Source organism: Apium graveolens, chromosome 4 (genome assembly GCF_009905375.1).
Source record: "Apium graveolens cultivar Ventura chromosome 4, ASM990537v1, whole genome shotgun sequence".
NCBI lineage: Eukaryota > Viridiplantae > Streptophyta > Magnoliopsida > Apiales > Apiaceae > Apium > Apium graveolens.
Genome location: NC_133650.1, coordinates 225,519,660 through 225,537,416, shown reverse-complemented (window position 1 = coordinate 225,537,416; position 17,757 = coordinate 225,519,660). Strand labels below are relative to the sequence as shown.

Here is a 17,757-nt window from a genome sequence, read left to right as displayed (position 1 = left end):
TGAGTTGGAAAATAAGTTTTTTTAGCATACTTATAAGTGTTATGAACATAATACGAATCAACTCATACTTATAGTATAAGACAAATTATATTGTTAGCAGATGGCCTAATTTGTTTGTGTACTAGTAGGAAGAGGATATATTATGAAGCTACCTAATATATTTTTAGGCACGTCACTCTAATGTATGGTGACTTGTTCGTTTCACAGTTTATAAAGCCTATTTTTTTTGTTTTTCCTACTATGAAGGTGTTGGGTTTCGGGCACATAACACAACGGAAACAATAATTAAAAACATGAAAAATCAGAATTTTCGAAACCCACCGCAGGATCCATGCGAAAAATAGATATTTAATTCATAAATCAGATTGTTTACCTTAAGAAGCTTTACAAATTGGTTGACTAATGGAGATCCAAAGCTTGTTCAATCACCACGCATCTCGCTCTCGTGATCTACGCTCTATCGGTATCCACACGAATGCTTGAACTCAAGGATTGGATGTGTACTAGCACAAACTCATTTCTTCTTGATCTCTCCATCTTCTCTCTTGGTGACTAGGGTTATAGTAAAAGTCATACCATATTAAAATTAGCCACCCAAGAGATATTATATAGAGAGCTAGAAAAAGAATTATAACTCTTAACTAATTAGGAGTTATTATTAAATCGAAATTCATATTTGTATAATAATTTAGTCACACTTAATTATTTAACAAATGAATTTCATAATTAATATTAGTAAATTCGAATATCAATATTTATCTAATTAATTAAGTCATACTTAATTAATATTATAAATAATTTGAATTATATTAATATAATTTAAATTAAATCCTTCAAACATTCTTTGTGTGTGACCCTATATGTTATTATTACGTTGGCAACGAATTTTAAATCTAATTTAAAATCGTAAACAATGAGCGATATCTAGTAATACATCATTGCTACCCAAGTAATAATAATTGAATCGGTGATCGAATAAACCTTTCGTGAATAATGTACAATGTCATATAATCCCTTTAACCAAATATTATAGATTAAACTAGAGGCATGTAATGTGTCATCCTCATCAATGTTTAATCTAGGTTTCTTTGATCAATGAGTAATCTATCATATCAAATCAACATTTGAGTGTGGCCACGCATTTCATAGTATAGCTCATACAAGAGGCCAATAATATCACTCCTAAAATAGGAGGGTTAAATCCCATCTAGATCATTCATATTTCTCATACGATTCATAATATACCCAATGTCCACTTTTATCATTACCCGGTCAAAGATAAATTTTAATGGAATCAATGTATATTAATTCTCGTATAGAAATAGGTCTAAGGACCATTATATCAGTATCACTGTGAGAATTACTTATGACACAACAGACATGTAGAATCTCACATTGGGTCTGTCCAGCACCATGTACATATACATCTGCCTGTGTTTTTGAGTTTAGTATCTCTATACCTATGATCAATGAGATGTGATCATCAGTCAACAAACACGCCAGTCTTAATGCATTATTATTGTCCCTTAATAATAATACTTGACTAGGGACCTTTAGGAATATTGATACTATTCTCATAATCTCATTTCTAAATCACGTACTTAGAGTTATAGAATTGTATATCATATTCCAAGGACATTTATTAATCTAACATTTATATCGCAGTAAATTAAGAATTAATAAATTATAAAGGGAATGATCGATAGAACATAAACATTAATAATCCTAATATCTTAAACTAAAACATCACAGTGTTGTCTCTAGGGCACAAATACTAACAATCTCCCACTTGCACTAGAGTTAATCACCCGTGTATCTAATACTCATGGAACTAGTATGATCATCGTACTTCTGCTGCGACAAAGCCTTAGTCAGTGGGTCTGCAACACTATCATTACTATGCACTTTACATTTATATCTCCTTGATCATTAATCTCATTAATATGGTGATATCGTCTAAGGACATGCCTAAACAGTCTCCTTGGTTGTTTCAAAAAATATCAATATATTCGGCATCCTTTATAGAATCATCAATTTTCTTGCTGTGAACTATTCCAGCTAACATCACTTATATTTAGACAAAACACAAAACATACATAAACATGTAATCATCCTTCTCTGTCCAAAAATTAGGTTCAAAAACTAGTATCAGTGTAACCCTTTAAAACCAGTTTCCTATATTCTTTATACACCAAAAATAAATCTTTAGTCCTCTTTAAGTACTTAAGAATATTCTTGAAAATTATCCAGTTACCCTCACCTGGATTAGACTGGTATTTTCTCGTAATGCTCAAAGCATACGAAATATCATGATAAATACATATCATTGTACACATAATAGATCCAATTGCTAAAGTATATGGAGCTTTCTCAAACGGCCCTTATCATCTAATGATATAGGGGCAATTATCTTTTGAGATAACTATCCCATGAGACATCGAAACATATCCTTTCTTTATCTCTTTCATCCTAAAATGATGCAATATTATATCAATGTATGTACTTCGACTAGGTCGATTAATCTTTTTAATTTATCTCTATAGATCTTGATCCCTAATATATAGGTAGCATCGCCTAAGTATTTCACCAAGAAACTATTTCTCAACCAAGTCTTAATAGCCTGTAGAGAAGGTATGTAATTCCTTATTTGTTATATGTCATCTACATATAATACTAGGAATGTCACATGGCTCCCACTAATCTTCTTGTAAACACATGGTTCATCTTCATTTCGAATACAGCCAAACTCTTTGACCGTTTCATTAAAATGAATAATCATTCTTCTTGAGGCTTGCTTCAATCTATAAATAGATATAAGCAACTTACAAACTATCTTAGCAAACTTTGGATGGACAAAACCCTTAGGTTATATCATATATACATCCTCTTCAAGGCTCCCATATAAGAAAGCAGTTTTGACATCCATTTGCCAAATCTCATAGTTAAAGTAAGCAACTATTGCTAACAAAATCCTGATGGACTTGACCATAGAAACTGATGAAAAAGTCTCATCATAGTGTATACCATAAATTTGTTTGAAACCTTTTGCCACTAGTCGCACCTTATAGGTCTGTACTTTACCATCCAAATCAGTTTTCTTCTGGAAAACCCACTTGCACCCTATAGGTTTTACCCCTTCGAGTGGATCAACTAAAGTCAATACTTTATTTTGATACATGGATTTCATTTCGGATTTCATGGCCTTTAGCCATCTCTCGGAGTTTGAACTGTTCATAACATCTTGGTAGGTGAGAGGCTTATCATTATCCGTAAGAATCACATCACCATCTTGAGTCAAAAGAAATTCATAATTTCTCCCCGGCTCATGGTGAATTCTACCAGATCTACGAATAACCTATGTTTCTTGGACATAATTACTCTCAACATTTTAATATACATCCTAATCTTATTCCAACTCTGGCTCAATGTTATCATGTAGTTCTCGATCTTCATCGAGATGTATTATCCTCCCACTGATTTTCTTAGAAAGTAGTTCTCCCTCAAGAAATACAGTGGCCCGAGCAACAAACACTTTGTTCTCGGAAGGATTATAAAAACTGTACCCTAGTCTCACTTGGGTATCCCACAAAATAGCATTTATCTAATTTTGGTCCAAGCTTGTCAGAGGCTAAACGTTTAACAAATGCTTCACGTCCCCGAATTTTCATAAATGACATGCTATGACATTTATCACTCTATATCTCATACGGAGAATTTTGAACCGCTTTAGTAGGAACTTGGTTAAGTGTATATGCAGCCGTTTCTAGAGTATAACCCTAGAAACTGAATGGAAGATCCGCTTGACTCATCATCGATCGCACTATGTCCAACAAGGTATGATTTCTCCTCTCAAAATCTTTATTCCATTGAGGTGTTCCAGAAGGAGTAAGTTATGATACACTATCACACTCCTTCAAGAAACTCTTGAAATTGAGGTTCAAGTATTCTCCTCCACGATCTGATCTTAAAACTTTTATACTTTTCCCTTGTTTGCTTTTCTACTTCGGCCTTATATTCTTTGTACATTTTTAAAGAATCAAATTTGTTCTTCATAAGAAATACATTTCCATACCTACTGAAGTCAACATCAAATGTTATGCAGTAGTAAAAGTCACCCCTTGCCATCATACACATTCGACCACATACATCATTATGTATAAGTCCTAATCGTGCGGTGGCCCTTTCACCTGATCAGGTAAAAAAAGCTTTAGTCATTTTGCCAATGAGACAAAGTTTGAAAGAGATGTGTCCTAAGTCCAATCATGTATGAGGATTTAGGAATAACTTTTATGTAATCTGTTTTGATTTCATTGATATTAATAAAAGACTTGTTTTGTTTTTATTGCGGGCTTTATCTATTTTAAGTGTTTAAATAAGATATACCACAGTTTAGAGTAAAGCTTTTTATGGATTGTGATGAGATCATAATAATGAGACCTAAAAGATGATAACTCTAAACTTAAATAGTTCCTGGTCGTAGGATTACTAACTGGTAATTAATAATCCGCAAAGATCGGTACATACTATGCTTGCTTCATTATGAAGGCTGTCTGTTCTCATAGACATTTGTGTGGTGACACTATAGCTAGTATGTAGGTGCTTATTATAGAATAAGTTCACTGAACATGACTCACACAGCTGAACAACTGATGGAGTTCACTCACGTGTCAGCAGTTGTTCATATAGTGATAGTTGTACAAGTATCCTTAGACTTGAGGTCATCATAGTCATCTTGTGTACACTGAACTATGCTTTGGTTTAGTTCTTAGTCTCAAGGGACAATTATAAGGGCTCTACTGGGTATAAGAATTTGTACACGAAGATAGTGTATGATCAATAAAGGATCTACCCCTTCCAGTGAAGGAAGAGAATGTTCAATGCTGATCCACCTATGCTAGTTCAGGAATCTCTGGCCAGAGTGAATGAAATTAGAAAGGAATTTCTAATTTACATTAATTAGAACTAAGCATAGTGAATGGGAAAACATATGATTAAATAAGATAGGCTTGACACAAGTTCCATGCCTTGTATTTAATCGTGACATTGCAGGGTAGAAGGAATTGATTGTACGATAACTATTCACTGAATGGGTTCTTGGTATTCTAAGCAGTGAATTCGTATTATCCGGATAGTCGCGATATGCTGAGAAGTATCCCTCACGATGTAGAATAAATATGATTAATTAATTAATCATATTTAATGAATTAGAGAATTTATATAAATAATGATAAAATAGTTTTATTATTATTTATTTCTACTACCGGCTTAATATAGAACCTACAGGGTCACACCATAAAAGAGAATGATTTAATGGTGGAGGAATTAATTAATAATGGTTGATAATTATTTATTTATGTAATAAATAATTAATTGACAAATTTAATAATTGATTAAATGAGATTTAATTGATTATAAATTAATTAAGAAAAATTTCTTAATATTATTAATTAAGAATTTAATTTTTGGAAATTAAATCAAGTGAGAGAATAATTTCTAAAGTGTTTAGAAAAAAGATTAATAATTAAAAGGTGTTTTAATTATTAGTAAATTGGTTAATAAGAATAAAGGGTTAATAATAATAATATTTTATAGGAAAATTTTCAGCTGAAAATTTTGCCTATAAATATACTATTATAAACCCTGATTTTGCTTTAACCTAAAAAAATTAAGCAAACCCTAATTCTCCCAACCCCTTCCTCCTCCATCACATTGATCTCTTGGTGGATACCGGTGGAGCGCTTCACACTTGAGGAGCAGCTGCTAGGGATCTCCGCTCGTCGTTCTTGGATCGCTTTTAAAGATTAGAAACGATCTCATATGATTTAATCACGATTTATATGCCTTTATTTGGATTTTATATCAAGAAAATTGTTTTACCATGCTTCCGTGATGTATAAAATCCTACAAAGTTCGCATCTTCCGTATGATTCAAAATCAAACTTATCCAAGTATCCATCTATATGTAACTCAGAAATGCATTTCTCATTAATATGGCTTAATTACAATGCTAGAGGTAATGTTTGATTTGAGTCATCTTAGAACATATAAATTGTTAACTAATTGTGCAACATTATAAGCCTTATCATTAAAATAAAATAAACTACTATTGTTTATTTAATTAAAATGAAAACCTTTCTTGTCCTGATAAGAAATTGGTTTAATGTATCCGTTAAAGGCAGGCACATAATAACAATTTATCAAGTTCTCAATCTCGCCTTATGGGCAAAATTAGGTATCGAGTTCCTTCAATGAGAAAAATAACTTTTGCTACAATTCTAACCTGATACCTGAAGCTTGACCATTGCTAGTCTTCTTCTTTAGATCTTCCAAACAAGCTCGAAAATTTAACTTCCAATCATCCAGTTATTTCCATAGAAGTGACAATTATCTCTTTTAGCAACACCACTATCAGGCTTCAAAAGCCCTTTGGTATTGGACTTTGGTTTGGTACCGAATAAGATCAAATATTCACCTTGTTTGTCCACTTTCCTTTCTCATTTGCATTTCATGTGAACACCATCAATATGGACGTAATTCATGCCTTTACCATGTTATTTTCAGCAGTTCTAAACATGCCTAACAACTCAGTGAGTGTTCAGTCTATCTCATTCCTTTTGTTCTTAACAAACCGAGAATAGAAGTTGTTCAAAGATTGTTTGATCAAATCAAGCCGAGTCTTTAGACCATTCTTGAAATCCAAAAATATCAAGGTACGTATACATATCATCTTTAGAACATATGGTCCGACCGGATATCATTCTCCCATTAATGTAAAAGTATGGTGCCTTATTATTGTCAAATCTTTTTGACGAGCCTATCCTTCAAATATCCTTTGAAGATGCTCAATCATATCATAAACATCATTATACTCTTGTTGCTTCTAAAGCTCAGCACTCATAATTACAAGCATGAGACATGAAACATCAGTTGCATAATCAATTTGCTTCTGGTAAGCATTTTGTTCAACACATGTTTCATTCTCAGCTAGAAGAAATAAGGGAGAGGTTTGAGTGACATCTTTGAACCTGAGGACAATCCTCAAGTTCCCATATCAATTGAGGAAATTATTTCATGTCAGCTTGTCCTTCTCAAGGATTATTACATAGAGAAGTTATTTGTGTTATTTATCATTTGATATCTACAATATTAAAGTGCATAAAAATAACTTAGTCTACAGATGATCATTAAATTATGTTCAAGTGATTATTCATATATATATATTCACAATATATATCTCCCACTATTTTTATCAAATCAATAGCCCTAACTATTAATTCAGAAAGAATATCTTCTATATCCTTTCTAGTGAGCCAAGATCCATATTTCACCACGCGTTAGGTCAACTTTGGCTTTTCTCCTAAAACATGATTATTTAGGTAGACAACATTTGTCAATTATATCAACTATATAACTCTTGGATAGCTTGGCGGAACAACATTTATTCATATTTATCTAATAAATCTCGCCAAACTCTATGCCTCTAAGTTCACAATCCTGTTGTGGTAACTTAGTTAAGTTAAACCCAATAGTCAAAAAATATCAATATACTTCAACTCATCTCCCACGATAGATAGGAGTACTTCGCTTTGGTGAACCCACTCCTTTTCGATCTAGGGTTTAACACATTGGACTCATTGGAAGGCATCTGATCAACTTAATATTAACTTTAGGGTTTTGTTAATTTTAAAACAATCATGATCCCATCATAAAGAGATTCCCAATTTTTCCTTGAATAAAATACTTCAAATCAATATTCGTCAATGGTTTGATTTCCAGGTAGTGAGGGAGTCATAACGGTCTCGCTAAAAACCCACAACCTTACAAGTTCAATGAACTCGCTTTTGACAAAATCACCCCATGTCAGAAACAAAGAAAATTTATATTTTATTCCGTGTTTCATAAACACGAGAATCTCATAATCATTTGTTCATTTTAAAATCTTGAGTCGTTATAGATTTTATCTTGTTTAGAAAGCATGGAATGGATGTCGTATCTAATACTTACATCGTTAATCAAATTAAGCATGCATCTTTATAAACTACTCTACATATACATTCATCATATGAACATATATATGTAAAGTTGTTGAGTGGCATTTATGACACTTTATTACGCTCTGTAAAACTTTGAATTGGTGTAAATGTACTCAAGATGTTGGTGTTTTAATGTGTTTTCTAGTGTTTTCGCATTTTCAGGCATTATCTAGGTAATCAGGCGAATTAGCATTATTTTGGTGCTAATTTGGTGTTAAGGTGGTGTTGGAATAAAAGCTCTTGGACAGCCGGCTCAATTCAGCAAGAAAATGAAGAAATCAGAAGTTGATCCAGGGAGTCAGCGCGCCCGCGGTGTAATAGCGCACGGTCGCGCCCAAAGTCCAGAAAGTCAGCGCCCGCGTTGGTCAAGCGCGCGCCCGCACCAGGTCGAATTCAAAGAATCCTGTTTCTACTCTGATTTTAATCCAGAAAACTTTTAATCTGCATGGGGCTGCTATATATACATAATTAAGTTCATTTTTCAACGGAGACACATCAGAGCACAAGGAGAAGGAGTAAAGAAGGCCATTTTAGCATAATTTAACCAAGGCGAAGAAGACCTAGTTTTAACTTATGATTCTTTGTTTAAGTTGTAACGTTGGATGCTAGTTTTCTTATTCTTGAACCTATACTCTTGTGTTATACTTTGTTTATTATTCTTTTATAAAGACAACGTTTATTATACCATGTTTTCATCGGAACCCACATTGATGATGAGTCCAATTATGGGCTAATTGTTATCGTGGGGTTCTAGCAGATTTATTTATGGATTTCTTTAGTTAATTTGTTTCGATACCTTAGTGTGTGGTGATTGTATGATAACCTAGTATTGGTTGTCCTTATTCGTCTTATGAGCATCACAAACTTATATGATAGCTTGTTAATTCTTAATGAAGCGAAAGTGAATTTAAGAGTTTAGAACTTGCCATGCTAGCATAGGTTCATGTGTTATTGTTATGCATGATTCGTAGATAATTTTAACCATCTTACTTTTCCTATGTAATCACGATAGATACTTGTGCATTAAACCGTTATGTTGTCAAATTTTATAGACATATAGGGTCTCAATTTAAATTTATGTCTATTCAGCTTCTATCTCTTTTGTGGATGTCTGGTAGTATGTTATTCGTGCAACGAAAGTTGGCGTTTATCTGTTTCGTGTTATCGGATTAGTGTCATCACCATTACATGCTAAGGTTAAGAACAAAAAGGATATTGAATAAAGTATTTAATGAAGTTAGAATCCCATGTTTGTCTCATAAATATTAATTCAACTCTATTACTTTCTTAGTTATAATTATTAGTTTAATTCTTAGTTATAAAACAATCTCAATTTATTATTCGTCTTAGCATTGAATAATAGCCATATATGTGTTGCATAAATTACAAAGTTAACCTAAACCAGTCTCTGTGGGAACGAATCTGATTTATATCTTATAATACTTGTGAACGCGTATACTTGCATGAAATTTAGCGCGTGTTTAGAGACTAACAAGTTTTTGGCGCCGCTGCCGGGGACTCGGTGTTATTTTTTAGTTTATGTTTTTGTCATCAGTGATCGTTAAAGTTCATTAACTCGAACATTGTTACTAATCTGTTTCCTTGTCTTATTTCAGGTACTCTAGCGAGCGTGTATGCATACGCGTTCGCGGTCTCGTAAGAGAACTCTGTATAAAGCCGAGGAAGAAGTTGTAGTGGTTTGAAGTGAAGTTTTTGAGGACGAATAGAAGATAGAAGAAGAAGAGAAAATCGAGGAACCGGTTTTAGTAGTGATGGGGGATCAAGCAGAAATTCCTAAGGCTTTGATGGACTATTCTCAGCCTAAGATCAATGATATTCAGTCAAGCATCATCAGGCCAGCCATCTCAGCTAACATTTTTTAGATCAGGTCAAGCACGATTCAGATGATACAGAACTCAGTTCAGTTTGGGGGTTCTCCTTCTGAAGACCCCAACATGTACATCAGGGATTTAATTGAGATATGTGACACTTTCAAGTTCAATGGTGTGACCGAAGATGCTATCAAGCTGTGACTCTTCCCATTCTCTCTAAGGGATAAAGCAAAGTGCTGGTTACATTCTCTACCACCAGGGTCTATCACCACTTGGGAGGATCTTGCTCAAAAGTTTCTAACTAAATTCTTTCCTATAGCGAAAACTGCTGCAATCAGGAATGCTCTTACTCAGTTTGCTCAGCAAACTGGAGAATCTCTGTTTGAGGCTTGGGATCGATATAAGGAGATGCTAAGGAAGTGCCCACACCATGGCATGCCTGATTGGATGATTATAAACTGTTTCTATAATGGATTGGGTGCTACTTCTAGACCCATGCTCGATGCAGCATCAGGAGGAGCCTTGTGGGCTAAGAGCTACAATAAAGCTTATGAATTGATTGATCTGATGGCTGCTAATGAATACCAGAATCCTTCCCAGAGACTGACTCAAGGAAAAGTAGCAGGAATTCTGGAGTTGGATGCAGCAACGGCTATAGCTGCCCAACTTAAGGCTTTGACGATGAAGGTGGACATTTTGACTAATTATGGAGTTAATCAAATCATTAGTGTCTGTGAGCTTTATACTGGTGCCCATGAGACTGATCAGTGTGCTATATCTAGTGAATCATCTCAGTTCGTGAGCAACTTTCAGCGTTCGTAGCAACTTGTGCCAGCCACTTATCATCCTAATAACCGCAATCATCCTAATTTCAGCTAGAGCAACGCTCATAATCAGTTCAACAGCCTTATCAACAGTACCCAGCTAAGCAATACAACCCCCATTGTTTTCAGCAACCGCAATATGAACCAAGACAGCAATTTTAGCTGCAACAAGCTAATGAAAAATCTGAATTAGAGGAGTTGAAACTTATGTGCAAGAGTCTAGCTGTTTCTATCAAGACCTTGGAAACTCAAATTGGACAAATTGCCAATGCCTTGCTAAATCGTCAACCTGGTATATTGCCTAGTGACACTGAAGTGCCAGGAAAGAATGAAGCTAAGGAGCAGGTGAAGGCAATTACTTTGAGGTCTGGAAAGGTTGCAAATCCCGAACAAACTCAAGTTTCGACTGAAGAAGCTGGGACTAAAGAAGAAGAAGAGCAGCAGGAAGCATAAGTGGAACCAAGGAAGACTACTGTTGAGCACACTCCTCCTAAGGGTAATACAAGGGAGAAACAGATATACCCTTCACCTCCTTTTCCTAAGCGGCTGCAGAAGAAAAAGCTGGATAAGCAATTTGAGAAGTTTCTGGAGATGTTCAAGAAACTTCATGTCAACATACCTTTCACTGAGGTTCTTGAGCAGATGCCTAGTTACGCAAAGTTTATGAAAGGTATTCTCTCTCAGAAAGTGAAGCTAGATGATTTAGAGACTGTCGCTCTCACAGAGGAATGCAGTGTTGTGCTGCAACAGAAGTTGCCTCCGAAGCTTAAAGATCCAGGAAGTTTCACTATTCCATTCACTATTGGAAAAGTGTCTTTTGACAGATGCTTATGTGACCTGGGATCTAGCATCAATCTGATGCCTTTGTCAATCTTCAAGAAGATGAACTTGCCTGATCCAAAACTGACTTATATGACTTTATAGTTGGCCGACCGTTCTATTACATATCCGCGAGGAATTGTGGAGGATGTCTTGGTCAAGGTTGATAAACTCATCTTCCCTGCTGATTTCATAATTCTTGATTTCGAGGAGGATAAGAAGATTCCCATAATTTTGGGAAGACCTTTCTTGGTGACTGGCCGAACCTTGATAGATGTGTAGAATAGTGAGCTTAGAATGCGAGTGCTGGATCAGGATGTAACTTTTAATGTGTTCAATGTTATGAAATTTCCTACGGAAAATGAGGAGTGCTTAAAAGTGGAGTTGGTCGATTCTGTGGTTACTTCAGAACTTGATCAATTGCTAAGGTTTGATGCCTTAGAGAAGTCATTATTGGGGAATTCAGATAGTGAAGATGATGAAGGTGAAGAGCAATTACAATATCTAAATGCTTCTCCCTGGAAGAGGAAGATTGATATGCCTTTTGAATCTCTTAGAATGGAGGAATTGAACAAAGCTCCTAAACGCCTCAATCCATCTATTGAGGAAGCTCCTACTCTTGAGCTTAAGCCTTTACCTGAACATTTGAGGTATGCGTTTTTAGGTGATGCATCTACTTTGCCTGTTATTATTGCATCTGACCTTTCAGGTAGCGACGAGGAGAAGCTTTTGAGGATTCTAAGAGAGTTCAAATTGGCAATTGGATGGACTATAGCAGATATTAAGGGAATCAGCCCTTCTTATTACATGCATAAAATTCTGCTAGAGGAAGGTAGCAAGCCTACGGTTGAGCAGCGAAGAAGACTTAATCCAATCATGAAGGAAGTAGTGAAGAAGGAAATTCTTAAGTGGCTGGATACAGGAATTATTTATGACAGTTCTTGGGTGAGTCCAGTTCAGTGTGTACCGAAAAAGAGAGGTATCATAGTTGTTACTAATGAGAAAAATGAGTTCATTCATACTTGAACAGTCACGGGATGGAGAGTTTGTATGGACTACAGGAAGCTGAACAAGGCCACTAGGAAGGATCACTTCCCTCTGCCTTTCATTGACCAGATGTTTGACCGATTGGTTGGTCACGAGTACTACTGTCTTCTGGATGGTTATTCGGGTTACAATCAGATTTGTATCGCTCTAGAAGATCAGGAGAAGACTACCTTCACTTGTCTATTTGGTACTTTCGCCTTCAGACGAGTTTCTTTTGGTCTGTGTGGTGCACCGGCCACATTTCAGAGATGCATGATGGCCATCTTTTTTGATATGATTGACCATAATGTGAAGGTGTTCATGGATGACTTCTCTGTATTTGGCGATTCTTTTGACGAATGCTTGCAGAATCTTGGACATGTTCTCAAGAGGTGTGTTGAGACCAACTTGGTTCTCAACTGGGAAAAATGTCACTTTATGGTGCGACAGGGCATTATTCTTGGGTACAAGGTTTCTAGTAAGGGTCTTGAGGTGGACAAAGCCAAGGTGGGGGTCATTGAGAATCTTCCTCCACCAATTTCTGTTAAGGGAATTCGCAGTTTTCTTGATCATGCGGGTTTCTATAGGCATTTCATCATGGACTTCTCTAAGATTTCGAAGCCATTGTGCAGTTTGCTAGAGAAAGATGTCCCTTTCCAGTTTGATGACGAGTGCCTTGCCACTTTTGAGACATTGAGGAAGAGTTTAATCACGACACCTGTCATAACTGCACCTGACTGGAATAGACCTTTTGAGATGATGTGCGATGCAAGTGACTATGCAGTTGGAGCAGTTCTTGACCAGAGAAAGAATAACATATTTCATGTGGTCTACTACGCTAGTAAGACCTTAAATGGTGCTTAACTGAATTATACTACTACGGAGAAAGAACTCTTGGCTATTGTCTTTGGTTTTTAGAAATTTTGATCTTATCTACTTGGGACTTAAGTGACAGTTTTCACTGATCACGCTGCAATACGTTATCTCGTCTGGAAGAAGGACTCGAAGCCTAGATTGATTAGATTGGTTCTTTTGCTTCAAGAATTTGAATTAGAGATCAAGGACAGAAAGGGGACTGAAAATCAAGTCGTTGATCATCTCTCACGTTTAGAGAACCCTAATGCTACTTCACTGGAAAAGACATTGATAAATGAGTCTTTTCCCGATGAGCAGTTGTTTGGAGTGCAAGAGGAAGAACCGTAGTTTGCAGACATTGTGAACTACCTTGTAAGTAAATCATGCCTCCCGACTTATCGTACGCTCAAAGGAAGAAGTTTTTGCATGAAGTGAAGTGGTATAAGTGGGATGAGCCATTTCTTTTTCATCAAGGAGCTGACCAAATCATCAGGAGATATATTCTTTACAGCGAAACGGGGGGGATCTTGCGAGATTGCCACTCAACAGCTTATGGAGGACATTATGGTGGGGAAAAGACAACAACTCGTATTCTTCAAGCAGGATTCTTTTGGCCAACCTTGCTTAAAGATGTTTATCAGTTTGTTTTGAAATATGATCGATGTCAACGTGTGGGTAATATGTCTAAGAGGGATGAAAGGCCTCTTAATGTGCTTCTCGAGGTTGAAGTCTTCGATGTTTGGGGAATTGACTTCATGGGGCTATTTATCTCATCTTGTATTAATCAGTATATCTTGTTGGCGGTTGCTTATGTCTCAAAATGGGTTGAAGTTAAGGTGTTTCCAACGAACGATGCGAAGGTGGTGCTTAATTTTCTTCACAAGCAGATATTCAAAAGGTTTGGAACTCCAAGAGTAATAATCAGTGATGAGGGGTCGCATTTTTGCAATCTCAAGTTCACTGTTATGATGCGTAGGTATAATATGAATCCGCATTGCTATGGCTTATCATCCTCATACAAATGGTCAAGCTGAGGTATCTAACAGAGAGATTAAGCACATTTTAGAGAAAGTTGTGTGTCCATCGAGGAAAGATTGGTCTTTGAAGCTTGATGAAGCTGTTTGGGCCTATAGAAGAACAGCATCTAAGACTCCATTGGGAATGTTGTCATTTTAGTTGGTTTATGGTAAGGGGTGTCATTTTCCCGTGGAGCTCGAGCATAAGGCGTATTGGGCTTTGAAGAAATTGAATCTGGACTTGGATGCAGCTGGAAAGAAGAGGATGCTTTAATTGAATGAACTCGACGAGTTCTGAATTCAGGCTTATGAGAACAACAAAATGTATAAGGAGAAAGTCAAGAGGTGGCACGATAGGGGTCTAGTGCTCAAATCATTTGTTCCGGGACAACAAGTTCTTTTTTTTAACTCTCGTTTCCGTCTTTTTCCTGGAAAGTTGAAGTCAAGGTGGTCAGGGCCCTTCATAATCAAAACTGTATTTCCGCATGGAGCGGTGAATTTTTTTTAAAATGATCCGGGCCAAGCATTCAAGGTAAATGGACAGAGGTTGAAGCATTACTATGGTTACACGGCAAACCGCGAGGTGGTTACTGCCGTTTTATTGTCCGTTTGGTCTCAAATTTCTACGTCAAGCTAACGACGTGATAAGTGGATTTTATATCCACTTGGAATGCTTTATTACAAGCTTAAATTGGTGTTCTGGACTCAAGTTATTGGTATTTTGATGTATTTTTGTGTTATTGCATTTCAGGTATCAGTTAAATGAAGAAAGGAGCTTTTAAAGGAAATTTGATGAAAAGTGATCAGATTTGGAAGCCAAGGCCATTTTCAAGTTGTAGAGAATCTTGTTAGCTTCACGTGGGCAGTTGAATCACCTAATTCTGACGAGTAGAACTCAAGTTATGGACAAAATAAGATTCATCAGAATTTTTCCAGAAAGGCTGCAGGCGCCCGCCTGCTAGTGCCGCGCGGCCGCGCGCTGATGCGCCGCTGACTTCGATGATTTCGTTGAAAAAACCTTTTTTGAGTGGAATTTGATGATTTTAAGGGTCCAGGTCCAATATGGGCTTATAAATACTTAAAAAAAAGGGTTTTCATCATCCGGGAAGATTGGGATACCAAAGAGAAGACCTAGAAGCACAAAACAACTCCGAAAAAGAAGATCTTATTTTCAACTTGTGATTCTTTGAATTAGTTGTAACTTTGGATGCTCGTTTTTGTTCTTGTTGGACCTAGATCTCGTTTATTCGTACTTTAATTATTATTTAGTTTATTAAGATCTTGTTTTATACCATGCTTTCATCGGAACCCATGGTGACGATGAGTTCAATTATGAACTAATCGTTGTCATGGGATTCTAGCGGATTTACTTATGGATTTCAATAATTAATTTATTTCGATATCATGGTGTGTGGTGATTGATTGATATCCTAGTATTGGTTGTGCTTATTCATCTTATGTGCGTATCTAACATGTAAGATAGCCTGTTAATCTCTTGTGAAGCTACAGTGAATATAGAGGTTTAGAACTTGTCGTGCTAGCATACGTTCATGTATTTGTTATGCATGATTCGTAGGTAATTTTAACCATCTTACTTGCCCTATGTAATCACGATAGATAACTTGCGCATTAAACCGTTATGTTTTCAATTCTTATAGACATATAAGGACTAAGCATAATTGGTGTCTATTCAACTTCTATCTCTTTTGTGGATGCTTGGTAATAGGGTATTCGTACAACGAAAGTTGGCGTTTACTAGTTTCGTGTTATCTGATTAGTGTCATCACCATTACATGCTAAGGTTAAGAACAAAAAGGCTATTGAATGAAGTATTTAATGAAGTTAGAATCCCATGTTTGTCTTATATAATATACACCCTTCTTTACTCTCTTAGTTATAATTGTTAGTTTAATTCTTAATTATAAACAACCCCAATTTGTTATTTGTCTTAGTATTGAGCAATAACCATACATTGTTGCATAGGTGCATAATCTATAATTAACCTAAACCAGTCTCTGTGGGAACAAATCTGATTTATATCTTATACTACTTGCGAACGCGTATACTTGCGTGAATTTTAGCGCGTGTTTTCGCCCTAACAAGTTTTTGGCGCCGCTGCCGGGGACTTGGTGTTAATTTTTAGTTTATGTGCTTGTCATCAGTGGTCGTTAAAGTTCACTGACTCGGATTCTTTTACTTTCACGGTTTATTTGTTTGTGTTTCAGGTACTCATTATAATGGGAGATCCAGCAGCACGAACGAAAGGCTTGATAGATTTTTCTCCACCCAAGATCAATGACATTCAATCTAGCATTATCCGACCAGCTATCACATCTAATACCTTTGAGATCAAGCCTGACATAATTCAATGGGTACAGAATTCAGTCCAGTTTGGGGGTTCTCTGACGGAAGATCCCAATATGCATATTAGGGATTTCATTGAGATATGCGACACCTTCAAGTTCAACGGTGTTTCTGAAGATGCTGTGAAGCTGAGACTATTTCCATTCTCTCTGAGGGACAAGGCTAAGAGCTGGTTACACTCTTTACCAACTGGTTTAATTACTACTTGGGAGGATCATGCTCAGAAATTTCTTACTAAATTCTTCCCTATGGCGAAGACAGCTGCAATGAGGAATACTCTTACTCAATTTGCGGAGCAAATGGGAGAATCTTTGGGTGAAGCTTGGGAGCGCTACAAGGAGATTCTTAGGAAGTGTCCTCATCATGGAATTCCTGATTGAATGATCATCAATTATTTTTACAATGGGTTGGGAGCACAGTCCAGACCCATGCTCGATGCAGCATCAGGCGGAGCATTATGGGCAAAGATCTATGAGGAAGCTTATGATCTAATTGAACTGATGGCTGCTAATAAATATCAGTATCCAACTCAGAGATGTCCACAGGGCAAGGTAGCAGGAGTTCTTGAAGTGGATACAACCACGGCTATCACTGCTCAACTAAAGGCATTGTCTATAAGGATCGATTCTCTGGCTAACTATGGTGTTAATCAGATAACCAGTATTTGTGAGTTATGCGCAGGTTCGCATACGACGGAGCAATGCGCTATATCTAGTGACTCAACTCAGTTTGTGAGCAACTTTCTGAGATTGCAGCAACCAATTCCAGACACTTATCATCCTGACAACTGGAATCATCCTAACTTCAGCTGGAGCAACAATCAGAATGCGATGCAACAGCCGTTCCAGCAGTTTGGAAATAAGCTATTCAACCCTCCTGGTTTTCAGCAACAAATTACACCAAAACAACAAACTCTTGGTGCATGTCTATCTTCGAATGAAAAATCTGAATTAGAGGAGTTGCGGCTTATGTGCAAAAACCAGGCTCT

At 36.3% G+C, this 17,757-nt stretch overlaps 2 non-coding genes across 2 annotated transcripts; both read right to left on the bottom strand.

The window, feature by feature from the left end:
- Nucleotides 1–10,195: 10,195 nt before the first annotated feature.
- Nucleotides 10,196–10,302, bottom strand: LOC141722846 (small nucleolar RNA R71). The gene has a single exon (XR_012575845.1). It is a non-coding gene; the product is annotated as a small nucleolar RNA R71 (small nucleolar RNA).
- Nucleotides 10,303–17,032: 6,730 nt separating this feature from the next.
- LOC141721900 (small nucleolar RNA R71) lies at nt 17,033–17,139 on the bottom strand. The gene has a single exon (XR_012574942.1). It is a non-coding gene; the product is annotated as a small nucleolar RNA R71 (small nucleolar RNA).
- Between the last annotated feature and the right edge of the window lie 618 nt (nt 17,140–17,757).